Below are 9455 nucleotides of genomic sequence, written 5' to 3' on the forward strand. Positions count from 1 at the left end.
CCGCACCTACGAGGAACCTCTCACACCTCTCCGATATTTTTCTCTATATATCTTAGTCATTTCTCTCCAAAGACCCGATAACAGTGACCCCATTAATCACCTTGACTAATTCCAACAACAATTTTAGTATGATTGCCAACTAATACGCCCAGTTTTACAAAATCCCCAATTCTTCCAATTCTAAAAATGTTCATGATAGCTCTCTCTCTCTCTCTCAATTTATATTCAATTATCGGTAAAATTCCCAATTTCTATAGTCCAATATGCCATTAAAGGTTAAGAACGCCTTCCCTTCCGTTTAGAGTCCAACTAGAACACTCAAAATACCAAAACTGAACCAGAATTGGATCGCGTCGCTTGGCGGGTGTTCATCTCCGCCAAGCAGCTCAAGCAAAATTGAGCAACTGGGTAAGTTTGTCAAGCGTCGTCTTGCGGTGCAAAGCTGCCAGGCGATTCCTCTCAGGAACCCAGAAAACAAGCAAAAAAGGATGTGTAGTCTGGCGGCAGTTCATCGTCCGCCAGGTGATTTCTGGAAAATTTCCAGAAACGTGAAATTGCACAATTTGAAATCTAAAGCAGGCATCCAGATATTCAACCAATCATACATATATTCACGCACATATACATTAACAAATAAAACTCCCCTAACCTGGTTTCCTTTACTTACAAATTGAGTAGCCCTTGGTTCTCCCTTACTTCACCAATGACCTTCCTTGGCTTCTCTCAATTCAGCCTCAATGCTCCACTCACACTCTCAATTCACACTGATTTTCATACTTCTCTGCCTATCCAACAATTGGCATACATAGGACTTGAACCCAAGTCCTCTCACACAATAAAGTACTCTCAACCATTTGAGCTAGTACTTTTCCACGTCACATCAATCATTATTTAATACCATAAAGGCTCTACTACCGTATTTATTAATTAATTATTTATTTAATTAATTAATTTTCAAGGGTCTTACAACAAGCGTCTTGTTGACATGGGTGTATCGATGCTCATCACCAAAATGGAATCTTTTTATGCTCTCAATTGGCTCTACTCTCACCTTGTTGCTCACTCGAGGATCCAAGTCTACTCCTTCTTCTCCTGCAACTTTCTCGACATTATTCATTGTGCGTCGGGAGGCGACCTGAGTCTTTCTCATAGGCTGTCTGCATAGCATCTGCGCGCAATTGGCTGGTATACATGTACAGTGAATATGTCCCTAAAGTTGATGGAAACTTCATAGCCAGGTGATATATGGATACCACTGCACCGAGCATGTTCAACAAAGGTCTCCCTAGCAAAATATTATAAGAGGTATAAGCATAAACAATAAGGTATCGAATCTTTACCGTTCGCGTCATTCTCCTTGTTCTGAATTTGGTGAGGAAATCAATGTAGCCCTTCGTATTCAATCGCTCCCCTAAAAACCCCACGATCAGCTCTGAGTATTGTTGGATTTCTTCTTTTGGAATTCTTAATTTTCGGAACGTGCCCCAGTATAGGATATCCACTGAACTGCTCGGGTCCACCAAGGTTTTCCTCACTGCAAAGTCTTCATTTTCCACTAAAGAATAAATTAGTCTGCTATTTTATATTTTAATCGACTGAAAGTGTACTGGTCTGCAACATTTACATCCAAACTTTCTAGTCTATTAGATTCAATTGAAAAGAGGAGGCAGCACAAGTTAAGCCTGTAAAGGCAACATCTGAGTTACCTAGACGATAACATAAAGCCCATAAATGTGGCACCATAAGCCCTCAAACGAGGCACCAAGTTACTTAGACAGTAACATAAGCAAAGCCTTCAATCGAGGCACTAAATTACTTAGATAGTGGCATAAGAAAATCCCTTAGACAAGACACCAAGTTACTTAGTTGGTAACATAAATAAAAGACCTCAAACGACACACTAAGTTATCTAGATGGCAACATAAGAAGAGACCTCAAATGAGGCACCGAGTTATCTAGATGGTAAGATAAATGAAAGCCCTCAAACAAGACACTTGTTGACATGTGAAGCCAAGGTAGTATGCTTCTTGTAGAGTGGATGAAGATTTAATGAACCCAGGAGATTATCAAAGGACAACATAATTGGTGACATAGAACAGGGAGTATCCACTAGACACAAGCTTGCATTTGTTTCTCAAATTGAACCTAAGAATGTGAATGATGCATTATGTGATAGTCATTGGGTTGTTGCTATGCAAGATGAACTTAATCAATTCACTAGGAGTGATGTGTGGTCTCTTGTTCCTAAAACTGATGCAATGAATGTGATTGGTACAAAATGGGTGTTTAGGAATAAAATGGATGAAAATGGTAACATTGTTAGGAATAAGGCTAGGCTAGTTGTTAAAGGTTATAATCAAAAGGAGGGTATTGATTTTGATGAAACATATGCACCTATAACTAGGCTAGAAGCTGTGAGGTTATTATTATCATATGCATGCATGTGTAATTTCAAACTTTCTCAAATGAATGTGAAAAGTGTGTTAGGTTTTTAAGGAGGGGGTATCACTAGGGAGATACAACACCAATGAGACCTGAGCCCAACCACATAAGAAATTGACACCACTCTCAACCCAAAAACCTTAAGACAATGGGTTTATAGGTCTTTCTTCTTATATAGTGCTCTACTTTCTCATTTCTAGCCAATGTGGGACTTAGACTCATACTTGGATTCCTAACAAAGTGCATTCTTGAATGGTTTCTTAAATGAAAAAGTGTATGTATCACAACCCCCTGGCTTTGAAGATCACCTTTATCCTAATCATGTTTAAAAATTGAAAAAGGCTTTATATGGTTTGAAATAAGCACCACGACAATGGTATGAGAGGTTAAGCAACTTTCTTTTATCTAAAGGATATGCTAGAGGTGTTGTTGATAAAACACTTTTCATTAGAAAGCATGCAAGTGATGTAATACTTGTTCAAGTATATGTAGATGATATAATCTTTGGATCAAATAATAACTCCATGTGTGAAGAGTTTGTTGCAACTATGCAGGGAGAATTTAAGATGTCTATGATGGGTGAGCTAACCTACTTCCTAGGGCTGCAAGTGAAGTAACTCAAGCATGGGACATTTTTAAGCCAATCAAAATATTGTTTTGACCCACTAAAAAAGTTCAAAATGGAGGATTGCAAAGAGGCTGCCACTCCAATTGCTACAAACTTCCTTATGGATGTAGATGAAGCTATACAACAAGTTGATTCAACCAAATATAGAGGGTTAATTGGTTCCTTGCAATATCTAACTACTAATAGGCCATATATACAATTTGGTGTTTGCTTGTGTGCAAGATTTCAATCCAATCCAAAGGAATCACACTTCAAAGCTGCAAAAAGGATTCTCAAGTATCTGAAAGGGACTACTAATGTTGGATTATGGTATCCTAATGAATCTAACATTGTTCTTAGTATTTTTTCAAATTCAGACTATGTAGGGTGCAAATTGGATAGGAAAAGCACAAGTGGTACATGCCATATACTTGGATCAAGCCTAATCTCATGGACTAGCAAGAAGCAAGCTTGTGTGGCACTCTCTACAGCTGTGGCTGAGTACATAGTAGCTTAACATGCATGTGCTCAAAGCATATGGTTGAAGCCTCAACTTATAGATTATGGTGTAAAGTTAGAGAAGGTACCTCTTTATTGTGACAATACAAGTGTAATCAACCTAACTAAGAATCCAATTCAGCATTCTAAACCTAAACACATTGAAATAAGGCATCATTTCATAAGAGATCATATTCAAAAAGGTGATATTGAAATCATGTTTGTGAAAATCGAAAATCGATTGGCGGATTTATTCATAAAACCACATGCACGTGATAGATTCAATAAGCTTAGAACTGAATTAGGTATTCTTGACATGAAGAATGTATGTTGATATATGTTTGGCTTGTTAATCTTATTAGATCATGTGTGTGCTGCATTTAAAGTGGTAAAATCTGCATAATTTGAAAACCGCCAGAATTTTAGTCAGCTAAATTTGCAAATTCGACACAAAGATTTCACTTAAACTGTCAAAATTTGCATAATTTGTGTTCTGGAACTGTTTCAATCTGTTAAATCTCACAAAACAGCATATATATTTAATTTAAATTGGTCTAGTATGAATTTCGTGTAATCTGAAATTTTTAGTCAGCTAAAACTGCAAATTTGACACATAGATTTCACTTAAAACTGTCACTGCACCAAAAATCAGTTTTCTGGTACAGTTTTAGTCAACTGACTATGTATTTTCATATGTTAAAATCACTTATGTTGATGTGGATTTGCTTGAATTGTTTTTAACTGATTAACTAGTCAAAGTATGCATCACATGACTGTTTTTGGATTGTAGTAGCAGCATGTAACAGCTATTACATCATCTAAAATCAACTTTTCAGATTGCATTGACCATAAAGTGCTTTAATTACATGATTTTCAATGTGTATGCATTAGATGTGAACTGTTTGTGAGTGGATTGTTCATAAAACACATGGGAAACACATCACTGCTTCTTTGATACATATTCTCTCACATTTAATTGCTATGATTTCCTGTACTGCATTGACAACAAAATATCTGCACAATTTAATTGACTAATTTTGAAAATCAACATGTTGATTCTATAAATATTTGTATAATTGTAAGATCCATGAAAATTAATTAATTAATTACATAATTAATTAATAAATGCGGGTAGTGGGAGCATTTATGGCATTAACTATTGATTGATGTGACGTGAAATAATACTAGCTCAAGTGGTTAAGAGTATTTTATTATGTGAGAGAACTTGGGTTCAAGTCCTATGTATGCCAATTATGTGTTGTGGTTTTATTATTATTTTTAAAAATATGATTGATTATGTGGAGGGATAATGTAACCCTATATTGATAGGAATTTTCACTAAATATGAATTGCTTGAGTGGTTGTGCAATGATTTGATGATGAGCGTGGTATGGGTTTGAACCTTGGTGAACCCAAATTTAACCTCCTTTTTGTTAAAAATTAGTTGTGGCATGAATATGAAGGGTAGAGAAAACCCTAGCAGAAGGGCAGCCAAAAGGGGGGCTGAAAAACCACTAAATAATGGCCTTGAATAGCAACAATTAAAATCACCATTAAACAAGATTCGTTTTTTTTTTTTTGCATTACCCACATTAAGGAGGACCTATAAAAGGTAAATTTGGAGAGAAAAGAAGGGTTTTGGGAGGCTGGTTTTCAGAAAGCTCCGTGAGGTACATAAATTCAAGGTAAAATAGTGAGTTGAGAGTGAATTAGAAGAGGCTAATTGAAGTGGTGATAAGGTAAGATTTAATGATCAAAGGAACCTTTCAATTTCAAAGTTAAGCAAGGAAATTCCAGGTTAGGGGAGCTGAACCCAGATTTTCGTATTGTTGTATATGCACATGATTTTTGATGAATTTAGGACATGAAATTCGTGCCAGATATGATGTTAAATTGTGGGTTGGGTGTCTTGGTGTTATTAATCCAAATTATTACCTAATTATATGAATGTGAGGGGTTCATGCACTGAATATGTTAATTGTGGCTCTAACTCATATTCTTTTGGAGACTATGTGTGGTATACATTGTGTTCATTTGTTTGTGCATGGTTCCCAAATGACTGGTATGAATTGGTATGCAAATTGTGCATCTTTTGTTGGTATCTGGTTGCGTCACAGTTCAAAAGTCTGCAACTCTCGCTCAAGCAAGCCAAGCTAACCTAGGCGAGATTAACAAAGACTTACATTTGTGTCTATTCGAGCATCTCACTCGGGTGGGAAGTTTTGGTTTTGGGCGACAGGCCATCTCGCTTAGGCGAGTGTACCTCGCCTAAGCAAGAAATCGTGGGGGTTCCTTATTTTCCCCTAAGCGTCTCGTTCAGTCGTGAAGTTCTGTTTTGAGCGACAGAGTCTCTCGCCCAGGCGAGCCTTCTCGCATAAGCAAGAAGTTGTGGTATGTTGGGGGTGTTGTTTAACTCGCCGCCTAGGTGAGGTACATCAGCCCTGGGCGAAGGATGGTCTCGCCCAAGCAAGAAGGAGCTCGCTTAAGTGAGAGTTCGTGGACTGCTGTTGTGCAATGTGCTCGCTCAGGAGAATGGATCTAACTTAAGCGAGAGAGGTTGTGGTGTTTAAAGGAAGGCTTTTAGCCTAAGCAAAGAAGAGTATAATGATGCCTTTTCAAGCCAATTGATAATGTTGTACCAGATTGAGTTGGGTTTGATAGTGATGCGGGGTCTACAAGACTTCTAAGATATCTCAAAGGTGGGCTTGCTGGTGTTCCTTGAGTTGTGGGTCAGAACGTATCCTTTGAGTTGTGGCTCGGGATAGAGGTTAAGCACGTGGCATTCTCTAGGTTGTGGCCTGGAATGACATCCCTTGAGTTGTGGCTCGGGATAGCGGATGAACACGAGGAACTCTTGAGTTGTGGCTCGGGTTGGCGAGTGTTGCCAGTGTGAGTGTGCTGGTTGTGGCTAGTACGGATGGGTCCAGATGGATTGCCCTCCTCAATGATTAGTTGACGAGTTTGGTAGTCTTGGGACGTTACGGACTATATTCGTATTGGGAACTCCACATGGCATTACGGTGTGTGATCGGTAGCATGGTTTCCCGCACGTGCTCTATCGGTTGGGCTGATAGGTGTGGCAGCAAGACGCCAGTGTGAGTGTGCTGGTTGTGGCCAGTACGGATGGGTCCAGATGGATTGCCTCCTCAATGATTAGTTGACGAGTTTGGTAGTCTTGGGACGTTACGGACTATGTTCGTATTGGGAACTCCACATGGCATTACGGTGTGTGATCGGTAGCATGGTTTCCCGCACGTGCTCTATCGGTTGTGGCTGATAGGTGTGGCAGCAAGACGCCTTGAGGTACTCACTAGAAGATGTAGAACACTGTTAACATGGTTGTGGCCATGTGGAAGGAAAGGAATGAGTTTCCTTTGATGTAAATTGACATCACATGGTTATGGCCATGTGGAAGGAAAGGATGAGTCTCTTTTAATGTGAGTTGATATCAACATGGTTGTGGCATGGTGGGATGAAGGGAGAGAATTCTTTTTATGTTTTTTTTATAAGTATGTGAATGATATATACATTTATATGTGATTATTATATTAGCTCACCCTATCTACTTGTGTTTGGCGATGATCGTGTACGCGGTACACAGGAGCAGATGATATTACAGGTGGTTCTGGTGAGGCATAGGCTCGGAGCGTGGGCTAGTTGGAAGAATTTTATAAAGTTATCTGATTATGGATTTTTAGATTATAAACTTTCGTTTTGATTATGGACTTGTTATAAAAACAAGTTTTTTATGTAATTGACATACTTTTATTTGGTTTTAAATTTTAAATTTCTCGCGTTTTTGGGAAATGATGCTTTAATATATGAAGCTGATGTAATATTTCTTTACTTTTTATTTAAAATTCGTAATATCTTAACGGGATGTTACAATAAGCATAATGCATTGGCATTCTCATTTGCTAGTAAAAGCCAAACCTACAATTCACCATGCCTAGAACATCACGAACAGCCTTCTCATATGATGAAAGCTCTACCCCACCTACTCCATCCTCTCCCAATGCCATGAATCAAGGAAGGCTTGAAGTGTGGTTTGAAGGCCATGAAGACAGAGTTTAGATGTAAGACCCGGGAAAATTAAATAGTTATTTAATTAATTATTTAATTAGGACGGGTAATGAGAATATTCAAAGTAATAAATGTGGAGAACTATGACGTGGAAAAGTACTAGCTCAAGAGGTTGAGAGTACCTTCTTGTGTGTGAGGACTTGGGTTCAAGTCCTATGTGTGCCACTTGGGTGTTATTTAAATTATGCATTTTTGTGTGTTTATATATTGAATGCGTATGAATGATGATAGATCCTTAAAATTGTGGGATTGATCATGAAACATGTGTTGGTTGAGTGGTGTGGCCTTGGTTTGGTATGTGCATGAGAGTGGGTTCAAACCTTTGTGAGGACTAAATAATTTCTTTTTGCCAAATTTTATTTTTGCATGGAATTTGAAAGGGGCAGCTTAACCTATTCGTTTAAGGGACTGAAAAATCAGATTGGATGATCCACCCAATGGTTATTAGACCCTTTTTAAATAATTTTCGTTTTGGGGAAAGTAAATGAGTGAATAGGTTACCCATAAGCCAAGAGAGAGAGGGAATTAGTGAAAAGAGAGGTGCGGTGGTACGTGGGAGAACTTTGGACAGAAGTTTTGGTGGGTTTAGGATTGAAAACAGAGGGAAAGTAAGGAGAGGAACTAACGTGGGAGTGTGAGCAAGGGCAAGGAGATTTCGATTGGAGTACGCACACATTGATTCGCAAATTGAAGCAAATTCCAGGTTAGGGGAGTTGTTTTTCTTGTCCTTTTAATTGTAATTGAATAACTACGCGATGTCTTTGCTCATTGTATGATCACTGCGTCAATTCTGCACTGTTGTATTGAGGTTTCTGGATTTTTCCAGAAACCGCCTGGCGGTTCATCCCGTACCGCCAGGCGGCTCATCAGGTTTGTTGTGTTGTTCTTGTTTTGGCATGATCCGCCTGGCGGCGATGAATTTCTGCCAGGCGGCGCGACACTGTTCGCGTTCTATCTTCGTGATTTGTGATACTGTATGTATGAGAACCATTATGGGTTCTGAAATTGATTCATATAGCTTTCATTGGATACCTTGTTGATTTGAAATCAGTTGAAATTTGGGGAATGGTAAAGTCCTAGGTATACTCGTGCATGAATTGAATTAGGTTATTCCCGAGGTTAAAGATCGAGCGGCCTATATGGATTGAGTTAAGGGCAGGAAATTAGTCAATTATATATGTGTTGTTATAGTTTGGAAAATATAAGTAATGGGAATGAGTACTGGAAAGAGGATGGACTCTGTCGTAGGTATGAATAAGCCTAGTTTATGCAGGTACTGATGATCCGCCTGGCGGCCAACAAGGCGCCGCCAGGCGATAGCGCGGGCAGGGGCTGTTTTGCGGGATTTTGGAAATAGAAACTGAAGGGAATTTGGAGTGTGTGAGGTTTACGATAATTTGGTAATGTGGAAAGGGACGAAATACCATGATGAATAATCGTGAGGATGGTAGCTTATGATGTTAGATGGATTATCTAAGGAAGAAAGGGAAAAGGGAAAATTTTAGTTAAGAGATTCTGTTTTGGAAGCATAGTGTTCGTTTATGTGTAATCGGATAGATACTGAATATGACTTATTGATGTTTAGGTAACAATTGAGGATATATGTACTAGGGGATGACCATTGGTCAGGTTATAAATCTCATGCAATTAGAGTTATAGGCACTAGAGAAAAATGTGATAGGGAATGATTATGCATGAGGAATTATGGGGGAAGTATTCTAATGATGCTGAGAGTAAAGCTTTGGCTATTTCAGGGTAGGGTACATGGTAGTGTGAAAGAAGGTGTTGAGCTTTGGACTGTGTTCGTAGATATGAAAGAAGTTGC

This window comes from Vigna unguiculata, chromosome 10 (assembly GCF_004118075.2).
Source record: "Vigna unguiculata cultivar IT97K-499-35 chromosome 10, ASM411807v1, whole genome shotgun sequence".
Classification (NCBI taxonomy): domain Eukaryota; kingdom Viridiplantae; phylum Streptophyta; class Magnoliopsida; order Fabales; family Fabaceae; genus Vigna; species Vigna unguiculata.